The 24414-nt window shown below is 42.0% G+C and overlaps 1 protein-coding gene across 1 annotated transcript in view; it reads right to left on the reverse strand.

Moving 5' to 3' along the window:
• The window catches only part of LOC139333330 (low-density lipoprotein receptor class A domain-containing protein 4-like), a 210658-nt gene that overhangs the window by 132642 nt on the left and 53602 nt on the right, over positions 1–24414 (reverse strand). The window lies entirely within an intron of this gene.

Here is a 24414-nt window from a genome sequence, read left to right on the forward strand (position 1 = left end):
AGACAGGAGACAAGACGAGAGAGGAGAAGAGAAGAGGAAAGGAATGGAGGGGAGCAGAGAGGAGGAGAGAGAAGAGGAGAGGAAAGGAGAGATGAAAGAAAAGTAGAGGAGAAAAGAAAAGGATGCAGAGGAAAGAGAATAAGAGGAAATGACAGGAGAGAATGTGAGAGAAAAGGAGAGGAGAGGGGAAAAAGGAGAGGGCCAAAGAGGACAGGACAGGAGATGAAAGACAAGGAAGTCCAGGAAAGGAGAACAGAGGAGAGAAAAGGAGAGGAGGCTGCCATGCCGGACTAATTGATTACAGCGTTAGAGCAGAATTATCACACAGTAATCCCGTGTTTGATATTGAGAAGAGCAGCCTGTGTATCCGCGCAGAGATAAGTTTTGTGTGTGTGTGTGTGTGTGTGTGTGTGTGTGTGTGTGTGTGTGTGTGTGTGTGTGTGTGTGTGTGTGTGTGTTATTCTGGTAATCTTCAGTTTATCCCTGTTGAGGCCTATGGAGTTCACTGTTTCACAGTCTGAAATGTGACGTAAGTATGGCGCTATCAGAGCTAACCATCTTCAAAGAGTCACAACATTAACTAAGTCTGTTTTCCAAGTAATTTTAGTTCATGAAACCGAGTTTGGCTGCCGAGCAAACATTTGCTGCATGTGACCTTACAATGGGCAGATTCTGCTTGTACTCATATCAGCAGTACAGCTGTACTGGAACAGACAGACTGCAGTGGGCTTCCAAAATCCTCATCGGTACTGTGCAGTAAAAAGCTGTCAACTTTTCATGAAGTTGAACATTTGTTTTGAACTTCAACCAGGAATCATTTTCTTTTCCTGTCAGGACTGTTTGATTTGACAAATGTTTGCAATGAAAGGTACATTTTCTTAAGTGGAGTCTGGAACATACAGAGAGAACATAAAAAAAACTTCAAACTATTAACTGATATAGTTAGTTTAAGGTAGAATTTACTTTAAAATAAAGGTTATTTTATTTCTATTTTTAGTAACTGCAATTGAACTGGTTTACTGTCCATGATTACCTTCTACATTAAGTACAGAATTATGGAGATGAAGGGTTGTGGGGGGACACTAAAAATTAGAGTTTAGTGATGGGAGATATCACAGTATATGTATTTTTTACATAATGTGACATTTTAGTAATAGCTCATTTTCTGCAGGATCAATTGGAAAATAGCTTCTGGATTTGACAATTTGACAGGTACAGTATGTCTGTCATTACATTGATGCAAAGATCATATAAAATCGAATGTTATCATAAAGCAGTCCTACAACCAGAGTTATTGAAAGGATTCCTATTGCAGTATAAACAATTTGGCAAAATCTTTGACTTCAAACAGTTATATAGTCTCACAGTACATACCGTAACATTGCAATTAAAACATTCATCCTTAGCAAAAGACTCTTTAGGGGCAGGGGTATTTGGACAAACTAACAAACCAGCTGCCAAACAACTGGAGCAAAACCGATTTATGAAACTTGCCAGGAAAAAAGGGCAAAAGTCACAGAATCTCTTCAGCCTTTTTTAATCTGATGGAAGAGCACTTTCTAATTTATTCTTTTCAGAGCAATGGTACAGCAAGAAACATAAATTAAAAAGTACGATTTCTACAACGTGTGCAAATTCCATTAGTTGATAAGGACATTACTGTATAGTGTGAATTTAATCACACTACCTCTGTATTCTGGTGGAGAAATGAAAACATCATATATGCTCTATTCAGGAGTCTTATATCTGATCCCATTATATTATAAATGTTATATTATTTGCTATATTTCATCTAAAACCGCTGCACTGCAGAAACCCTCAATGACTTATCAGGTGGACAGATTGTTCCTGTAAAAAATAACCAATTTCCTCTAACATGACACACAAGCTCTTTCTGCTGACTGCCTGTGACAGTCAGTCCAGCCTGACCCCACTGACTGTCTGTTCACAGGGTCATCTGAGGACAAATACTACGAGTACAACTACCACTACTACCACTGCTGTCTGTGTGTCTGTCTGCTGGGTCATCTGAGGACAGATAGCTGTCATGATGCGCTGTGGAACACACTGTTTGCTGTTTGACAATGGGATCTGAGGTGCCAGGTGGACGTTGTTTGTGCTCTGGTCATTTGAGGACAGCTTCTCCTGTCTTATGTCTGGTTTTATCTGGCTGTAAGACTTCAAAGTCTGAGCAATGCAGAAAGTCACATTTACAAGTAAAACAAACAGAAAAGTGAAAATGAAGTGCTATACTGTTCATTCTCTATCAACTTTTCTTTAGGTTTGTCACAGAAATAATGGAAGCAGAAGACACAGACATAAAAAGATGTGTCATTTGTTCAAGCCTTGTAATATCATGAGCATGCTGAAAGCTCTGATATCAGGGTCGAAACAGCCTCAGCCAAACATCGTCTCCAAGACTATACACTAAACCATACCGTGTATAACAAGGATGCACATTTCTCACATTTCTTTGCATTCCTTATTTGGACAAAGCTCCACATTATCAGTTGTGATGGTACGACTTTGACGCATATACAGCAACTGAATTATGCCTCAAAACTTGTGAATCATTATTCAAAGGTCAAATGTCAGGACAAAGGGAGTCAAGCATGTGCACTTAGGGTCAATAATAATGAACAAAAATAAAAATAATACATTTGTGAACAAATTGTTACGAAAGTAATTTTAAAGGCCACAAAAGTAAAGTAACCTGATCTGGTTCTTGTGACATTTTTGAGAATTCCTGCAATAAACATTCATTTCAGACCAAAGACAGGACTAGGACAAGAGGCTTTTCAAAAAAAACTTTTGAAAGGCTGTTTTATTTAGAAGCTGGTGAGAGTAGCTGGTGGAGCGGGGCAGGTAGAGAGGGCTGACCTGCAGACCAGCGAGGTGGTGAGTGAGGCAGGTCGACAGAGATCACTGGAGGAACATGAATCTGAGGCACAAGGAATGACTCAGTCTTGTGGCAAACTACTGACTTGGAGCTTCAGATTTTTCTTGGCATTAGTACCAGGCTGGCAAATGGAACAATCTAGTGAGGAATGGAGTGAACACCTGGAGTTTTTTCGAGAGTTCACCCTAGATCACTCTCCTCGGAGAGAAACAAGTGGTTTATAACCTAAAGAGGCCTTAAAAGGGGGACAGATTGGTGGTGGTCATACCCTGTAGTGCAGCTTTTAGGTCCCAGTTAGCCATTCCCATCTGCCTGTTGGTCAGTGGGTGAAAACCAGAGGAAAGACTAACAGTAACACTAAGAGCTTGGTAAAATGCCCTCCAAACTGGGGTATGAATCTGGTCAGAGACTATATCCTCTGGAACACCATGGAGATGGAGGACATGCTGTACCAGGCAGTCAGATGTTTCACAGTCTGCCACAAAGTGAACTGCTTTAGAGAAGTGATCAGCGACAGTGAGTATGACTGTTACCCTGTGAAGGAGGTACATCTGTGACAAAGCTGACAACGATGTGTGACCAAAGAACAACTTGGAACGGGACAGGGCTTAACAGACCAGTGGGTAGACGATGATGACTTTCCCTGAGCACAGATAGTGCAAGCTGAGACAAAGGTTGGGTATATGCCCCCATAGTAGGCCACCAGAAGTGTCATTTGAGGAAGGCATGGCTTATTCCTGAATGGCAGGTAAAAGAGGAAGTGGTCACCCACTGGAGGACCCGAGAATGTATAGAATTTGGTACGAGTAGGCAGTTAGGTGGACCAGTGCTTGGGTGTCTGCTGAGCCTCCCTTACTATCAAGTTCATCTTCAAGAAAACCTCTGCCACCACACAGGTCAAAGGTAGGATGGTGTCTAGGGTGGAGAGAGACTCTTCAGAGACATGCCGATGGGAGAGAGGATCAGTTTGATAAGTCTGGAATCCAGGAGATATGTCAGAGTGAAGTTAAACTTACAAAAAAACAAAAACCAGCACACGTCATGGGGGTTAAGTTGTTAAGCGAATGTAGGCCAAGTATGGCTGCTCTGCCCCCTCCAGCCAGTGCCTTCATTCTTCTAACACAAGTTTGACAGAGAGTTGCTCCCTATTACCAATGTCAAAATGGTTTTCAGCTGGAGAGATATGACAGAAGAAAAAGAAACAGGGATAGAGCCATTTAACTGAAGCATCAACCTCCACAGTGAACTGGCAAGAGGGATTAGGTTGGACCAGGAAGGGGGCAGATGTGTGGAGACTTTAATTTGAATCAAGTTTTTACAGCGTCTGGGGTCCAGAAAAAGGAATGCAGGAGGAAGAGAGTCTGGCAAGAGGTGATGCCACTGTATTGTAATCCTTACTGAGACAGTGGGAGAAATTACCAAAGTCTATGAACTCACACTTCCCTGCCTTCATGAAGAATTTGTTCTGCAAAAGCCTTTGGAGGATCTGGTGGACGTAGGAGAGTCAGAGATGTTCTGGGAGAGTGTACACAAACATAAAGCAGCAGGAGCATGTGTGAGTCTAAAAGACATTACCAGATATTCGAAGTATCCACAAAGGTTGTCTATGTTCTTTTGTGACAGTATTGTGAAGACTGTGGCAATATTGTCTGGCTCAAAAGCAGAGTTGATTAATGGCAGTGTCCGGTCCTTGTCTGTGTCACTTCCTGTTTTATTTTGTAGGGTTTTCAGTTTCCTCTTTTGTGTTGTCTTGTTAGGTGTCCTGACTTCCCCAGATTGTTCATTGTCTATACCTGTGTCTAACTGTTCCACCCCTCGTGTGTATTCATACCTGCCCTTCCCAGTGTGTCTTTGTCAGACTGTCTGCATCCTTGTGTCTGAAGCTTTCCGGCATTCCTCGTGTTTTTGATCTCCTTGTGTTTCGACCTGTTTTGTCTCTTGTTGCTTTTTTGCCCAGCGTCTTTTGTACCTTTGCCTTCTTTACAGTTATCTGGTTTTGAACTCTCCCGATCTGCCTAGTGATTTTTTACTGCTGCATTACCGGACTGTTTCCCGTGTACCCACCTCGAACACCTCTCATCGCCCGCCTGTCTCTGGTGGGTCCACAGTTTGTCAGGCAGGCAGAGGATACTTGTTCTTTACAGTGATGTTAGTCAGACCAGACCAGTCAATGCAGGGTTGTAGTGAGTGATCCTTCTTAGAGACCAAAAACCCCCCAGCACCAATAGGGGATAAAGAAGGTTGAGTAATGCTACTCATGAGTCACTGATTCATTTCTTTATGGCCTTTTTCACAAGACAGGTTGTAAAGTTTAGAGGCAAGAGGGGCCCCGGGAAGAAGTTCAACAGCACAATCATAGGGACAACGGGGAGGTAGAGAGAGCCTTGTCTTCTGAAAAATACACCCAGATCATGATACTCAGTGGGGATGGTGGACATATCTGCAGGCTCAGGACTTGGAGAACCAACGCAGACCTCCAACTGACAATTTCCCTTGCTTATGCATGTTTGCTGTTACAATGGCAGACTGCTGGGTCCCCACTGGTAAGATCATCCTGTGAGGTTGTGTTAATTAAGGATGTGAAAGCAGGAACAGTTTGAAGGCAGTTTTATTTGGAACTTGGTGAGATGGTGTTTGAGATAGGTCAGAGCAGATGGTGGAGCAGGGCAAGTGAGAGGGCGGAGCTGTTGAATGGAGGGCACGCTGGCCAGGCTCTGAACGAGGAAAGTAGACAACAATGACCAGAGGAAAATGAACCTGAGGCACAAGGACACATAGAGTAAATGAGAGAAAAATACTGATTTGGAGCTTAAGATTGGCCTAGCATTAGTACCACATCAGCAAACCAAACTATCTGGTGGAGAATGGAGTGAAGAGCTGGGGTACATATACTGCTGGAGTTTGATGAGGATTGGTTGCAGGTGCTCAGGTAGATTGGCAGCTGAAGGTAGGTGAGCCACAGGCAACGGAGAGCCATGCTCAACTCACACACAGAGAACAAACAGGGGACCAACAAGAAACACAAGGGAGGGATAAATGATGAACGAACTGCATTTATATAGCACTTTTCTGGTCAACCTCCAATCAAAGCGCTTGACAACACATGCCACGTTCCCCTATTTGCTCACACACTGATGACAAAGCCATCGGGAGCAATTTGGGGTTCAGTATCATGCCCAAGAACACACTTGCAGACTTCAGGAGACCAGGATTGAACCACTGAGCTTCTGACAAGTGGACAACCCGCTGTCTTCCTTAAAATGAACTACAATAACACAAACCCTTGCAAGGTGGCCTCGAAAGACTGTATTTGAAGAGACCCAGACACAGACCTTCATATTAACAACTATACAGTCTGTACAACTGTTCTTAAGTCAGACATTGAAGCTGTACCAGCTCCAGCTATGCTGTTATGGAGCTGTAGATGACCTCTAACCTCCCTGCAGTGGGTAAAGTAAGGAGAGTTTCCATTATAGCATTAATATTATTTAAGCTTGTTTCTGCTTGCCATTGGAACAAGTGAGGATGACTAGTAACTCTAACAGCCAGCACCGACACTGGGTCACACAGGGACATGTGCTTATCAGTGAGACAGCAGTCAAACAGACAAACATGGATCGGGGAACAGACTTTAAAACCATGATGCCGGTCTCATCTGTTTCACTGAAAATTTAAGCATGCTAAGAATGCAATTGCATAACAAACCAAGAACTGGGGCTACTGAGGTGAATCACAGATCTGCTGCGGAGAAAAAAGAGTCACTTAAAAATGTAGCTCTCATGGACTGTTTGTATTTGGTCTGACTCTTATCTAACAGTATCAGCTAGAGGAAATAAAATGTCTCACTGCTGGACAATAAAGCTACGTGGATGTCTCAGGGATTAGAAACAGCTGAGGGTGATAATCAATTTTATTTTGTTGGATTCAAACATGAGGGCAGCTGTGGACTTACACGGCTGACCCCCCCCACACACACACACGCTGCTGAATCAGCCCCACAGGCATGGCCATCTGATTTGGATGCTCAAAAAATATCTTGATCCTCCTCTTTCAAAAAGAGTAAAACTTGAACGACAGTCCGTAGGCCTTTTAAGATAAACAGATCTGACCCTTCTTAAATATGATACGTAGTGGTTGTAAGCTCAAAATTAGGAAACATGTCACCCTTACTTTAAAAAATCCTATTACTCCAGTTTTATAGTCTCCAAACAGTGTTCTTTTACTGTTCAGCTGTCAATATCCAGATGGCAGGAGTTGGTAAAAATGTTGATATGCCAAACTCAATTGCTTCAATTGTTGCTGTGCACTCACAGCAGTCGAGAATTCTGAGCAGCAGGTAGCACCTTCACCTGTTTTTTAGCCTCTGAGACAGTATGTACAGTCGACCCCATCTTCATGATGGAAGTTTTGGGGGTCATATGCTGCCTGTAGGCACTACACAACTCTACACTACTAAATGTGTGTATTTTGTGCACACAAAATACACACATGAACACATACAGCTTGTGAAAAAAGTACTGAATATACACTGCAGGTTTAACGGGTAAAAAACTTTATGTAGAGTCCTTCTATATGGCTTATATTCTCCCAGAAAGATGACAGTAAAGGCAGACATACAGTATCATTTGTGATGAAGTATTACATCTCTATTAAGGAAATTGAGTAGGATTAAAACTTTAGGGCATTGATAACATGGCAATTCATAAAGCGTTTATAATGTAGTAAAGTCTATGGTTTATACAATTTCAGTATACTTGATGATCTTACGCTTTACAAAAGTGACATTTGATCTGTGTCATTATGTGAAGTGCAAATGTTCTCTGCTCACCAGAATCTTTTGACAGCGTATGTGTACGCTGGTGGCAGATGAGAGGTCGTTTAAGGACACAACCACTGTGTCACACATGAATAGATGAAGATTATACAAGACCCCAAATGATTAATGGAAGATCCACTTTAGTCCGCTTCATTAGTCCCATCCATACTGTACCCCAGTTAGACGAGCCTGGCTTGAGGCCAGGCTGCAGTTAAAAGGGGCTTTTAAAGGCTGAACCCAGCAGCTACTGTCCCACACCTCAGAAACGACCTGTGTTTGTCTGACAAGGACAACACTTAAGTAGCTGTGCGTAGATGGATAAATCAGCCAGCAATCAGCATTTTGAGACTTCATTATGGTTTGTTTGTCTTCATTTACCTGAACTGCTCAACTCATAGTAGAGCACAAACATACAGGCTCAGTAACAGCTCTGTAGCAGTTAGGCAGTATACAGCATGTGGGCACATCGAGGTTTGAAATCCCTCCACAGGCAGGTTTATGAAATCCTTGATCATTTTGGGACCTGAAACTTAGTTAAAGGGTCAGCTCACACAAATGAAGGGGGGGGGGATCTCACATTTCTCTTGTGGTATGTAACCATGGAGATAGCTTTGGAAACGTCTTTTCAGAAAAACAGTGTGTTATGTGGATTAAGCAGCGTAATGGGCAAACTGTCTCTGGAAGACAGCAGACATCTCAGAGACAGATACATCCAAACCTGGGCAAATAAAGCACAAATATGTTTTGTACTCATAATTTGGGTTAATTGAACCTTTGCAGAATATTACAAGCTTTTGTGATGCATCCCTGAACTCGATTCAATGCCAGAAATCTAACAAGGTTTTGTTAAATAAACTTGTATTTTTTATAGTACTGATAATGCTCTGTGTAACAATTGTGCTTTTATTGCTCATTGGGTCTAAATGCTATTTGCAGACTGCATATTTGAACCTGCTGCTACCACCTGCTATACATTACGCGTGGCTATTGTGAATTATCAGTAGTGACTAGCTGGCAGGTGTCAGTTATTTTCTTGTAAGTGATTAACTAGACACCTCCAACACAGATGTCCAATTTCAGTTCTGAATGAACACACTACAATTTAACTGTAGGTAGCAAGAGCAGCAGTAACAAAGCTTCAGCACCTAATGGTTTAGCTAAAGAGTTGTGGGTTTGTGTACACAGCAGTTTTGGCTACAGTTCCACATGCCTTTGCCCTCCATCTGTCTTTCAAACCTGCAGGCTACACCTGCTTCACTGTCGGCATTTCACGACTCCTTTCCTGTCCTCATTTTTTGCATTGTTGGAACTGTAAGATAGGAACAATAAAAGTGTAATTGTGGCGTCTGGGTTTCGATCCCTGGCCCCTGTTATTCACAGGTCTGAGTGTCCTTGAGCAAGGGACTAAACCACCTCTCAATGTAGAAAAAGCAAGCCCCTTTTGACAAAAGTGTCAGCTGGATGTATGTCCCGTGTCTAGTTTCGTGATGCATCTTACAAAAAAGCAAGATCAAAAGTTTGTAATAGATTTCTCCAGCAACGGTCAAGTCAATGACATGTGACAGTTTGCTGATCAAGGCCACAGCATTCGGAGGACAATAACTTCTGTGGTGCAGGTTCTAAGGATGCTTTGCATTGAGTTGTTCTCAGTGACAATGAAACATACCTTGTCTGCGTTTTTTCCCTTATTGTACTTAACTGCCCTCGATCCAGCTGCTTGTAGACTAACAACACTTAGTTTGAACTGAATAGAGCTGGTTATTGTCTGTTGGTCTCATTCCAAAAATGTCTTTTTTCCTTGTAACTTACTGAGCTTTCATGCACTCAGAGCATCACTGGTGAATATCATCCTCTACCTTTCTTAGGTAATAAAAAAATAACCTCTATTTTTCTCCGTTTGGAGGAATTGTCTATTTGCCTCAGGAAAAAAATAACATCTGAAAGTGTGAAATGATGCACAAAATGACTGGCAAAGCGAAATCAAACAAAGGTAGGCTGAAGGCGTCATTCGTCACATCCTTGTCTGATCTGGCTCTGTGTCACGCTGACTGCCAGCCGAGTGTGACAAATCTGACAGGCTTAATCTGGCTATGCATCAACTCCAGTATCAAGGGGCTGGATGCACAGACAGACAGACAGACAGAAAAGATGTGGGGCAGCGATGGTGACTCACAGACAGAGACACACACCACAGAGGGAGTAGAAATGAGGCAGACAGGTATGATGTCAGTAACATGGAGGGTTGTCTCGACAGTTGTGATGATGGACACGGGCTACTTTAAATCTGACAGGTGGCTGCTCCAATCTAGACATTTAACTTTTAACAGTCACAACAAAGAAGAACAAAGACAAGGCTGCAGAGAATACGAGCACACAGAACAGACAGACACATTAGGCAACGGAGAAAAATCTAAATAAGCATGGCAGTAAACAAAGCTTAAATGTGTGTGCGCTGTGTGCTATGGACGACTGCAGATGTGCTTAAAAGCGAAAGGCAATACAACGTGACAATCCATACTGACAGACGGGCCCAACACAAAGACTATAAAGAGAGAAGAGCCATCGAGCAAAATTAGCCTACACTTCCATAAAGAGACAACTGATCAAACGCCTTTCCTCAAGGCCTCTCCGAGGATTTGCTTAAAATGTCTCCTGATGTGATGTTTAGTAGGGCAGCTGATTGGCTGGCTGTCCTGAGCATCAAACCCAGACAAAAGATGGGAAAAGACTGGACGGATTAGAGGAGAAATCAAAGCAGAGATTGTCTGCAGGCATAAACACTGCTCGTACACATGATGTCATTTTATTGAGCAAAACAATAGATGTAAAGTGGACATTAAGTGGGGAGCTGCATAGGGACTGCTTACCATCAGTTTGTTCCATGGCCAACAGCACAGGCCCACTTCTGGTGACACTATTAATTCCAGTGGACTGGCTGCTATAGCAACACACAACAGGGTTTTTATGGTAATCTGTCTTATTAGTTTAAATGACAAAGTAAGACTGCAAGAGAGAAAGACGGCGTGTTGCGTTGCTGTGGATTCTGGCGCTGCGAATGATAACTGCTGTGAATTCTCAGCAAAAGTAAGAGAGTAACTACCTGAAAGTGAACCTACCTCGCCACTGTTACTGGGCTTTCTCACCAGGAACAAGGAAGCTTGAGGTGTGGATGAGGTACAGCCCAACACAAAGTGCTTACAAGTGTGTGTGTGTGTGTGTGTATGTATGTGTGTGTGTGTGTGTGTGTGTATGTATGTGTGTGTGTGTGTGTGTATGTGTGTGTGTGTGTGTATGTGTGTGTGTGTGTGTGTGTCTCATTACACTTTTGAAAACTGTGAATGTGGAGACAGATTCAATACCGTTCCTGTCAGAGGAGAAGTTGTCGCACTGACCTGCTTTGCCTTCACTCCACTGACATGCACAGCATCATTCTTGCTCGTACCAACAGGTTGGGCAAAGTGAAGAATTAAAAAACCCTATAATTTTGTCTTTAAAGCCCCTCAAATTTGACACCAATGAGATATAACCACGTTCAGAGGCAGAATACCGCTGAACGCTCCTTTCAGAGTTGAGCCCATGTGAGAACTGATTCATCGTGGTACTTGGCGCTCTGGACTCGACCTCGTCCCTCTTTTTCTTCCAGAATGCCGGCATGCTATCTGAAACGACACACTGGGGCAGCATTATGCTGCTGTGGCTTGGTTCAGTGCAAAAAAGCAAAGCCGGCACAATGATGGGTCTTTTTTCCGGCAGTATTACAGGATCTGTGTGTGAAGGGGCGGCTGGACTGCTCTCGCTGTGTAGACGAAATATTAGGTGTGTCGTCAGCTCGTTTCTTTGGTATAAAGCTCCAGTGAGCAGATGGGTTGGTAAACATGAACATACTGTGTGCAGTTTACGGCCTTTCACATGATATCTGGGCACTGAATTTTGAACATTTTTCCAAGTTACTGTGTGGTGCCAAGGGAAGAAAATATTGGAGAAATTTCTATTTTTTATGTTTCCCATGGATTTAATGTTTATTCTCACAGTTCTTACATTCATGGACTGTGATTGAAGGCTTTTTCAAATTGGTTCTATGAACATTTCTTGCTCATTTACTCCAAATTTCCCTTTAAATGCTCTAGAATCAACACCGGTTCCTTCGAATTGTACAGCTAAAGGCAATGCACCGCTAAGAATAAGAAGAAGCCGACAAACATTTGTTGCAAAATTGCAAAGAAAGTTAATATCAGGTCAGAAACTGTCAACTTCTGAACTTTTGAACTTTCATTGACTTTCATGCTCACTTCTGAAACACATAAAAAGTTGAGAGGAGATGGCAGGAGGTGTTAAATTTGGGCTGATGTTTTTGTGTGGGTTCATGCATTTTCTAATTCTCCTACAATCAAGCACAAACCATTCAATCCTATTCCATGGAATTAAATGGAAAATAAAGCTTGTCTTGACAAGAATCACAGCATAACACAGCTAATGCCATGACAAAGCGCCACACAATAACTTTACAATGACATGAAACATTAAGGAATGTGGAAAATAATGAAAAGGTCAAATACAGGGGAACTACTGTGCTTTGAAGAGGCTCTGATCAAGATAAAACAAACCACTGAGATCAGGCTTGGATCTCATGATTTGCATGCAATTAAAGGCCTCTCTGCAGACACTTTAGCTGTGTCTACCATGAAGACACACAAAGTACACACATGAACACATGAATCCAACCTCGCATGTCATTCAAAGACGTATGTAAACATGGAAATATGCAGGTATGTTTGAATACAAAGACACACACATAAAAAAAGATCACACAATGAGGCACAGCATGTGCCAAAGCAGCTAGAGGCAGCAGAGACATTACAGGCTGCAGTCACGCAGCAAAAATCCATTTCGTTCCCTCTGACTAGGGAAAATAAAAAACTAAAAAAAAAAGTAAGAAGAAAATCAGACAGCACAGCACAGCCAAACAGAGCGACCCGCCTCCCCAGAGAGAGCGCTGACTGACTGTCTGGAAGGAAATGAATTCCTCAGACCAAACACACACATAAAAGAGGATGCTGAGACATGCACACACTTAGATGCATATTAAATGAAAACACACACACATGCACACACACTCAAAAACAAGGAAGAGCAGTCAGGCGTTTGAATGATGATGCAATCTTTGGTTTTAGGTCTTACATTGCTACCACACACACACACACACACACACACACACACACACACACACACACACACACACACACACACACACACACACTTGTCAGTGGCTCATTTCAAAACACAAAGATATGACAGTTTCATGGTAACTCACAAAATCAGCAAATGTTCAGCATCTCTTGCTCTCAACAGCACGTAATCTGATCACGTACAGCCTTCAGTGGACATAATTAGACCACGTACGCTTAAAGGTGCAGCCAGCAATTCTGATCTAACACACTTCTTGTTGAATTCAGCAGATTTCTCTTCTTACAGTCTGCCACCTGTCTGTCCTGTGTGTGCACTGACAAAAACTCAGGTTTACGCACACAGCATCAGCTTCGCACACAGGAAACAAACAGAAGGGCTCGGACAGAGCTGCACAACACTATTCCAGCCAGTCAGCAACAGGTGAAGTCTGTGCACAGGATGGGGGGGGGGGGGGGGGGGGGGTATATCTGCCACATATGAACTCAACAACATGATCAACATCACCCAAAAAGAAGAAGAACAAAAACTGAAGGAAGCTTTATGATCAGGCAGCAGCAAAGAGACACACAAACATCAGTGAGACTCTCCAACGGCATGAAGACGGATGTGGAGGTCGCTCTGTTTCTGCTGGACATGGGGGGTGGGTAATATTAGTTTTGCTATGTTTCACAGAAGCAATAGGTCAATGCTGAGCTTCTGAAGGAGCGCTGAAGGGAGGGGTGTATTTGTTTGGCTGCTGAGTTCAAATATCAGCAATCTTTCTCCAGAATTGCTGACTCCACGTTTAACAGTGACAGGAAGACAGGATAAAGTCAACAACTGTCACAATCACTGGACCTCACAAACAGACCAAACAGGACCTCTGCAACGGGTTTTTATCATAGTTTTAAACCTTTAAGGGGATTTGATCCACAAAATCTAATTAACGGGCAAATCTGTCTCTATTTAGCAGCTGCAACACAACAAGAAATTATAGAACAGAATTGTCAAAGTGGTAGTAGTAGTTCTAGTTTGTCAACCAAGACCCCCACTTTCATTTCACATGTCCCATCTTGGCCACAACTCCTTACAAAACAACTTTAAAGGAACAGTTGTACATTTTGAGAAATGCGCTTATTCGTTTTCTTGTCACACAATAGATTCCTGGCAGCCACAGAAAGTGGAAGACATGGTCTCCAGCACTCATCCAGGACATAAGTCTTGTTTTAAGTTGGACTTTGATTAAAGGTGGAGGGTGTGACTGACAGCAGTCGGGTCAAAATCACGAACAAGTGAAAGACGAGCCATTACAGTACTCCACCAGTGAAGATGACTGCTGTGAGAAATGTGGCTATAACACGTTTAGTCGAGCTAAAACATGATGTAAGTTCCTCTTTATATGAGGAAAATCAGCACCAGATGTAAGTAGTCCTCATTTTGGGGGGACCCCGTGGATCCCCATACAGCCTCCTGGTCCCTGACCTCCGTCTTGGAGCCACTGCCTCACGCCACAAACTGCACCGGACCACAATGACACGTCAAGCAGAAACTTACCAGAGACCGGGGCAGATAGGTCAGGCCTAATGGCTCATTCCATTCTGTGCTAAAAGGACATTAGAGGTGACACTCTACATGAAGCAACTTGTTATGAGTCCTTAATCTCTCAATTCAGTCTCTCAGCAGCCATAAAACTGCAGTGAGACAAGACGCTGACTAAGGAAAATGAGTGTGATAATAATGCAGTTAAAGTACTGCAGCTCTGAGTCCTTTTGGAGCTTCGCAGCCACTGTGTGCTGATCTCATTCTGCATTAATCAGTCAAAGGTCACTGTTACTATACATTTGGAAAAACTTTTTTTTTTTTGCTCAGGATTTAATGAGCCGGGTGATTCTCTCTTCCTCTGAGGCCCAGGCTCATTAAACATATGACCACTTTTGACCATATGTTGACATCAGCACCACACCACAAGGGATAAGACACAGTTTAACATTTTCACACATTAAAGAGGAACTGGTCTACACATTCAGGCACACTATGAAACCGTGCTGAATGTCTGTATCATGTTTGGAGCCTTTATCAATGTGCCAAGTGAAAATTAAATGTGCTAATCCAACCCCCAGTGTACTGAGAACAGACTGAGATCATGTCTGGCATCTTGAATAATGCTCAAATATCATTCCTGTTGGACGAACAGCGTCTCAGGAAAGGATCCTTGGAAAGTTTATCAGGGTTAAGTTCACTCGATGTTTTGTGTCCATCCCTATTCCTGTATCTTTTCGTTAACTTGGTATCACACACATTAAACTCCCTTCCTGATTATCAGAAACCTAAATAAACTACCTGAACTACCTCAAATCTTTGGCCAAGTTGCCACCTACCTTACCTCCCAAGCAGATTCAAAGCAGTAGAACAACAGAATCTGATCTGTGTCACAAAAGTCATGAAAGCTGCTCAGGCACACACCTGGACAGTGGAAGAACTGTCAGGTGCACACAAGTGATGTCAAATAGCATGTCCATTAAAAATGGGGGACTTGGGGGCAAGAGATAGATAAAAAACATAATGATCAAAACTGAAGCAGCAGAGACCAACATATCCTGACATTTACCTCCAATTATAGGCCAAGCGCAGAAGAATCCTATACATCCCATAATACTACTCTGTTTTTTTTTCTCTCCATGCCTGATAAATACTCTCACACCCCATACACCACATTTGTACTGTCAGTCAGTCTGTTAAAAATCTGTGTCCCAAAATGTCTCTCTCTCTCTCTCTCTCTCTCTCTCTCTCTTTCTCTTTTTTTTTTTTTTTTTTAAAGCAACACAAGCTTTTCTAATGGTTTCTGATAATATTTTGGGGAGTAGCTCATAGCCCTTTGGGCCAGGTTTTGCACAACTGTTCTATGAGTTCACCAAGCTGAGAAAAGAAATAATAATTTAGTGCTCCTGATTACACAATATTTATTTTGGGTGTGGTTAAACTCCACCTGAGATAAAATGTTACTCTTACTCAAAATATTCCAATTACAATTACAGTACTATTATTATAAAATTATTCAAGCTAATCAAACAAGCACTAAGTCTATATAAGGTACACAGTGCACCCAAGTAACTATTTGCTCATTAGCATGCTTATTAGCATACTGGCTTTTTTCATTTGAAGTATTTATTCTGTAGGTTCGTGTTACGAAGGTAGGTCATTAACATTGTAATTCTGGTGCGACGACCTCCTTTTTACTGTCAATAAGCAGCCATCATGAGGTAACTGATAGAACACTCACAGTTAGTGGTTGTAGAATTTGGTCATGCAGAATAAGGAATTAATAAGCGCTTTATGATGACTAAGAGCCAATATGCTATTATATACATGCTAATAAGCATTTAGTAAATTGTGAATACACGGTATATCTGAATAATGCCTTAACTACATAACAGTGTTTCAATTGAAAAAACAATGCTATCTGTTGCTTCAATGAGATAAAAGTGTTTTGAATGAGTTATTGGACACATTATGGAGGAGCGTGTGTCAGTCTGTCCATTCGTCTCTCTCATCTGCGCTGGGATGTCCCTGTTGTCAGATATTACGACAACTGACAAGTAGTTTGTGTCTGATTTGTCTTACTTGCTAACAGTCTATGCTGCAGAGGCCAGGAGGCAACATGATGTCTCATATGTATCGTATATGCTCAACTTAGGAGCAAATCATCCGTTATACCCTTCAGACTTTTGACGGTATGGCAGTGAAGTTGCCATTAAATTTCATTTTAAGTGGTATTAAAAGGTCTTAAAAAGTCTTACACTCAGCTGTGAGAACCCTGGGGGTACCCTGCAATTGAGACTATTCATTTTTTATCTTAGCAGAAAGTCTAGTTTGTTTCATGAAATTGTGGTATTAATACCTAACAGTCGCACTCTGCATTAAATAGGCTATGCGTAACCTTTGTTGGGAAAAATATTAAACATTTAGGCTTCAGATGATTAGTATGTCTTTCATTTTACTTGAGAATTTAATGTCAGCGATACATATTCACTCATATTTTTGTGGAGTTGGTGGGGTTGCTCTGCAGCGTTATCTAAGGTTTTATTAAGGATTCACTTAAGCACTTAAAGCTATGTATGAAGGGGGATAAATAGACTGTTGTTATCACTTCAACCTGTTTAACTTAGATCAGCATAGAGATCAGCCTAACTGCCTTTTACACTCAACTGTTCTCCAACTGATGATAGAAATTTTTGTACCATTTTGTGCAAATAGCTGTGAGGAAAATGTGAAGTGCTTATTGAACTACCAAGTTACAACTCTGTGTCTTAATTATGCATAAGAAACACGCCGTGGTACTTGCTGTTTTAAGTCTATGACTACTCAAATAAGTGGACCGTCAATTGTCATGAACAAAACGCTGAGATGAAAAGGATGCCACTGAACGTTCTTTTTTCCATTTTCCAGGTCTACGTGATCAAAATTCAAACCTGAATGCAGTGGCTTTGTAAGTTTTGTACCTACTTCTCAGGAAATGACAGAAGAATTATTGAACCTTACAGATCTGTTGATGGACATTAAACTGTCCACTGCCATGTATCTACAGTGACTGTCCACTAGAACCACTTAAGAGAACATGGAGTTTCACAGCATGGACCTATTGGACGTTTTTTTGTTTATCAATGAGGATGTAATGCCTGGTAATGGAGTTGGACACATGTCTGAATGTTATAAACTGGCTGGAGTTGGATCAGAGTGTTTATGGTTCTTTGCTCGTCTTCAGTAAAAAAATGTAAGTGTTGGTCAGTGATAGTTGTTAAATTATATTAAATGTCTGGGGTGAAGACTAGTCAGTTACTCTGTCAAATACTGCTCAGCCACTATGACATTTGATGTAAACATCCAGATTCATGTATATCATTGAAGTGTTATAGTACTTGTTAGTATACTTGTTATAGTAATTGTAGGTACTGAGCAAATCTGAAATGTAGAGGTTAGAGGAGAAGAACTAAAATAAAAATTAAATCAACTAGAAAATGTAAGTAATCCTGATAGGGTTTTAAATTTAAGCAACTGGTAAATCTACATGCAACTGACTAGTATTGCAGTTAAATCAACTGAGAAATGTAAACAATGATGATGATGTTGAAGTTGAATCTACTAATGACTTTACGTAATATTGACTGGAGCTTAAGAAGAAGAAGAAGAATCATCCACATGCTGAGTTACAGAGTCTGAAACTGCACACGCCATGAAATTATTTCTCCGCTTTTATCCCATCCTGGAAAGTCCTTCCTCCGTGACAGACCAGGAGCGGTGGGCTGCCTGCCGACAGCGGCTCCCAGGGACCCAGTTCCTTTGTTACCATTGGTCAGGTGGTGATCTTCTTGCATGTTTTTAGTGGGGGTACATTTTATGGAGGACACCCCAGGTGAGCACGAGGAGAAAATGCAAACTCCACACAGGAAGGAGTTTGCATGAAGGCCCTTTTTCCTCGAGCAGCAGGCTCTGAAGGCATGGTGGAGGACACGCCACCAGCGCCCACAGCGGGATTCGAACATTCTAGCTTTGAGGCGACAGTGTTACCACTTGTGCCACCTAAGAGTGTGTGAGAATGAGCCTTCCTTCCTTACAATTTTAAGGCAACCTGGACTCAAATATTTAAGCTGAAACAACAAGTTGGGGTTTACATTCTATGTATTACCAAACAATGAATTCATGGTCCATTTAGTGGAACTTATATTGAAGCCCAACACTGTTCCATCCATTTATCCTGGGCACACAGCGAGTGTGAGCCAACATGTTCAAGCGGTAAATGTATTTTTTTGTGTTTTATCTGTTCACTGTGTCCAAATATAACTGAAGTGTGCTAGATAATGTTAGCCAACGTTTGTGTGTTTGATCCACGCATACTAAATGAAGGCGGAGGTATGGACTTACCAAAGCATTTTAAGGCATGAATGAATTTGTCATTGAAGAAATGTATCTATATGTAATTTTAATGAGCAGAGATTAGTGTTTAGGGTTTAAAGAATGCCAGAAGAAGAACTTTCATTCTAATCAGTCAAAAAACAATTAACATATTAATGGGTGATGACAATTATGTCTTAGTTTTGTCCCTAGGATAAGTTCATCAAGACTTTAAAAACAATCATCAATAATAAATAAATAAGACACCTTGTTTTGACCTGGGATTGGAGCGTCTCCCTTGGGAAAATCAATCAATCAAATCACATTGTGAAAATGTCACAGATGCAGTAATCCTCAAGTCAAATTCCAAAGAGTGGAAAATATCTTGAGGGAAAAAACAACAACAGCCTCATAAAAAACCAGCACGCATCAATCAAAACAGAGACAAGGTCATCAGGCCTGATTTCTCAAGCAATGTTCAAATGTTTCCAAAAATTTCAGCAGCAGATTAGCACCTCGCGTCTAATCCTCAAAGGAATTTGTCATTCAGGCTTCGTTTATCAGAAAGAAGTTTTTTAGACAAGCATTTTAGCGTCTTTCATTGTTTAATCTAGGATGACAATACAGTCTAATGACTAATGAGGGTGATTGTTGTGGAACATCAGCGTCCTGATTGGCTGCAGTTTACTGTTGTCATCATAATTACACAGCTGACAGCTAGACAACCTGTCTGTCTGTGGTGACAAGCACACAATTACATAAGTCTGGATTACTTGTCATGTATTAAAAGCTGCGGTAGTACTTTGTGTGTGTGTGTGTGTGTGTGTGTGTGTGTGTGTGTGTGTGTGTGTGAGAGAGAGAGAGATTGTGTGTATGTGTGCCAACTAGGCCAGTATATCCCTAGGCTTTATTCAGCGCAGTAGTCTAATCTAATCACACGGGCTAATTGTACAGACTTGTCTCAGCCTGATTGTCTGCATTCGTCTGTCAATCTACCTGCTGCTTCTTTCTGTTTGCCAGGCTACTTTCATTTTTCCCCCTTCCTTTATGTTTCTTTCCTTTTTCTTTTTTTATTTCCCTCTCCAAAGTCAAACAGAAGTTTTAATTCTCCTCACTTTTAGCATCAGGATTACAGTATTTGTATAGGATAACATAACTGTGGCTACTTCTCAAAAGAGGATGAAATATGGTGGAGCACATCATAACTCCGTATAGGCCTGATATAAGCTGATATAAGGCGTTTTTTTGCCTTTATCGACAAGCACATATAGCACTGTTTACGTAGCTAGCATTAGCTATTTACGATGTCAGCCCCTACAGCATTAAACATCTGGGAGGATCCATCAGGCTGTGAAGTTTGTATTTAACTCATGAAGCTGGAGCTAGCTAGCTAGCTAGCCATACTGAGCTATTAAAGCTATAGAGCCTAACTAGCTAGCTTCAGCTTTATGATTTGAATATCCTCATGTCATCCTCAAGTCTTGGAAGGTGGAAGCTAATGAGCCTAGCTTGCTTACGTTAGTACTGATGGTCACTAGATATTCTTTCACCGGCTCAGCCATTTATTGACAGCTCCTGAATGCTCAGTGCTGTGTTTGTCCCACCTTACCGAAAAGGAGGGTGTCTAGCTAGCGTTAGCAGTCTCTGCACATTACCCCATGATCCAAATCACAACATGGACTGACTCAAGTATGGAGTAAAGAACTGACACAAGGTGAGCTCAGCTTACAAAGGAGACTAAGCGACGGCTAAAGGCTGCCCCCAGCTGGTCTGTGCCGCCATAAGTGATATTTGGGTAGCACGGTGGAACAAGTGGTAACACTGTCGCCTCACAGCTAGAAGGTCCCCGGTTCGAATCCCGCTGTGGGCGCTGGTGGCGTGTCCAGTTTGCATGTTCTCCCCGTGTTCACCCGGGGTTTCCTCCTTGAATAACCCCCACTAAAAACATGCAAGAAGATCACCGCCTGACCAACGGTGACGAAAAAAAGGATGGGTCCCCGGGCGCGGGCACCGGCATCGGCTGGCAGCTGGCAGCCCACCGCTCCTGGTCTGCCGCGGAGGAACGACGGACCGAGGATGGGTCGAACGCGGAAAAAATAATTTCACATTGCATGGCGTGTGTACAGTCTCCTCCTCCCTGTAGCATGTGTGTGCTGTGATCAATAAAGTACAAATCTTATCTTATTATGAACTTTTTTGTGCTCGCCCATGCAAATATTGCACCAATCAAATTAGCAGGATCAAATTTGGAATCAGAAAAGTCCTGCTGGATAACATCACTTTAAATTTCTGTTCAAATTCAATGTATTCTTTTCCTTTGTTACCATTCTCCCTGTGAGTACCATCCACATACAGTATGAAGAAAGGAAGAAAACAAAGGGAGATGAGGGAAGAGGAGCTACCAAACTGCTGCCTGGCCTGAGGCTCCAGTCATAATGTATCACACTACTATTACATTCTATATGATGACTCATTCTGTGTCCTATTACCTTCTCAGGACCCCAGTAAAGATACAGTATGTTTGCTCGGTAACAAATACCTCAGTGTGTGTGAATTCATGCTGTATGCTTGTGGAGGAAAACACATTCACACATGCACACACATGCACGCACACACACACACACACACACACACACACACACACACACACACACACACACACACACACACACACACACACACACACACACACACACACACACAGAGCATATCCATAGAGTGTCATTAAACTCTAGCCAACCCCAGCCAGTGTATGGAAATCAGAAAGGTTCAGAGATGTGTTATTAGTGATAATGTGTACCTACACAGACAAATTCTCACAGAGATGCCAGAGCTCGGGGCTGTGGGATCAGAGTGTGTAGCTATAGATTTTTACACTGTTGTTTTCAGGCCATTTCTGCTTTGTGAGATAACACACACCAGAGAGTGGGGAAAGAAAGTGAGAGGGCAGAGCAGGATCTGTTTGAACACACAGGAACACTGAAGGATAGGGATGGGAATCGAGAACCGGTTCTTTTTGAGAACCGACTCCCAGCAGCTCAATTCCTTGGAATCGTTTGCCTGCCTGGTTAACGATTCTGCTTATCGATTCCACCTGTCTTGCACATGCGTGATAACGTCACGCACGCTGCATTGTTTTGGTTTAGAACGTAGCCGATACGGCGTCGAGGCAGAAACGCTCCAAAGTATGGCTACATTTCATGCGAAAAGTTTCCTTTTCTTCAAAGGGGTGAAATACCTCCAACATGCTACAACATTTGTCCACACAGCATGCAGTTCATTTGCAGGAATGTCACGTGTTTGATACGCTACTTAGCGACGCTTGTGAATCTAGCGGCAGAGCAAACACCAGGGCGTCGTCTGTTATTAGTGCCGAAGGTAATGTTGAACTCTGACAAGCCGTGTCTGTTGTGTTAAGGTTAGCACCATTTCACTGTGTAAACTGCTTTCACCACATGAATCATCTCCATGTCCTTCCATCAAATTTAGATGACTATGACTGCCAGAGTCAGGCTGGCTCAGAGGCTGCAGCGGGCACCGGCAGGTCTCGTGCACCTCTATCCACTCCTTTCACTGAGGCAGGGGAGAGTAAAATGACCGAGACGAGGATAAAGGAATGTCACAGAGTGATCACTAGATTTGTGGAGAAAGGTTTGCACCCTTTGTTACTGTAGGTGCCCCTGAATTTCGGTAGGTTGATTTGTTGCATTTTATCTGGCATATCTGTTCAAATGAAAATCAGAAATTTGAGTTCTGTCAGAGCTGCATGTTGTTATTTTAACTCGTGTAGTTCCGCTTCATTCATTCCTACTCTGAGAAGTAGCTCACCTGCTTTTTAGGTTTTTTCTGAGGCTACTTCACACATCATTTGTGCATACTGTATATATTATATTTTCTGTGCAGAGATGAAAATATAAAAGACAGTTGATGCAAACAAACCCATTTGTACTCTTTTATTTCCTCACCCAATGAGAGTCGATAAGAGAATCAATAAGGAAACGGATCAACAAGCAAAATCGATAATGGAATCAGAATCGTTAAATTCTTATCAATTCCCATCCCTACTGAAGGAACACGGTGACAGAGACAGAGACAGAGACAGAGTTAGAGTTACAATGGCAGGCATGTTCCTTAAAAAAGGAACACGCCAACATTTCTGCTCAGAACTTGAGGATACTTTTGTGATGATAGTCAATATCTCACATATAATAAGTCGATTTTAGTCTTTATTAAAGTGGACTCGCTGACCACAGCCTCTGCAGGTGCAACAACAAATGACTAATATGGCTATGAACTCACATTCTGAACCATTCCTCCACTCATAGAGAAACCTCTTAAACAGGATTTTCTAGATTTTGGACTTCATCAAGGTAAAAACATCTCACCAGATTATTTTTCTTGCCAATACTAATATCAGTATTTGAAAGTTAACACAATCTCTAAATATGCTGACTGAGAGATATCTTTGACATTTCTGAATACAATTTCTAGTTCTTAAAGGCCGACATGAAGGCCAATATTAATATATCTGACATGGTACAACACCCCAGTTACTATGATCCAAGGATATGATATTAGCATGCACAAACACATCAACAGGATACTCCAAAGACTCCATCACTACATCACCCGAATATCAGTCTCCCTGCAGACGTTTCCTTTGTCAAGTCGAACTCTTTCCTCCATTAAATATCAGAATGAAGAGTTACTTCTGAGGTGTGTTTAGTTCTGTTTGAATGATCGGAGTAGCATCACACTGCAGCTCAGCAGGCAGGTAAAGCCAAGAATCTAAGCACCTGAATTCACTTTATTACAAATACTCTAGATTCTTTACTTCATGAACTACAACTGCAGTTGACTGTTCTTTTGCTTGTTCTCGTCAGCCCAAATTGAAGCATCTTCTGTACTGAGTTTTGATGGGTTTTTTGTACCAATACACAACAACATGTCATTCTCATCTGTTAGTTTAAACTGAGAGGGTAACAAGTTGTTACAAAGGAAGCAAATCAGCGGCCAGGGGTCGAATAATGTAGAAAAATTCCACTTCAATCAGAGCCACCGGCAGGAAGCTGCTGCATAAGAGTTTGGAGATATCAGGCTGCTGTGGAGAGAGAAGAGAACAACAAGGAGGAGACACTCAACGCCTCAGTGCATGCTGCTACGAGACACATTCACAGTTACACATGCAGGACTGCAGCCCCTTTGGTATACATTATGTATATACATTTACACACATGTATAGACAAGGGTATATACACACGACGTATCCACACTGAGGCACACACACAGGGTTTGCGGTGGTAAGCTATTTATACAAACAAGCCAATCCAGCTCAGACAGGGTGAACTGCAGAAGTATAAAAGATGGGGCTGTGGAGACAGGATAGGATAAACACTAACAACAGAATAGAGAGAGGCTGCTGAAAATCTCATTAACTGTAAATTGAAAAACAGACTAAAAATGTCTTCCAGAGCAATAGCCGAGGCAGCTGTGTCGCTTTTTCATCTTCTCTACAACTTTCACGAGTCGATACACCCCCACTTTCTATCTCTCACACAAACACACACGCTAGATACTCAGTGAGTGGTTCTTCGTGTGTGTGCGTGTTCTTCTTGTAGTTTAATCCTTCTTGAGTTTTCTACCT

The sequence above is a fragment of the Chaetodon trifascialis genome, chromosome 7 (genome assembly GCF_039877785.1).
Source record: "Chaetodon trifascialis isolate fChaTrf1 chromosome 7, fChaTrf1.hap1, whole genome shotgun sequence".
NCBI classification, from domain to species: domain Eukaryota; kingdom Metazoa; phylum Chordata; class Actinopteri; order Chaetodontiformes; family Chaetodontidae; genus Chaetodon; species Chaetodon trifascialis.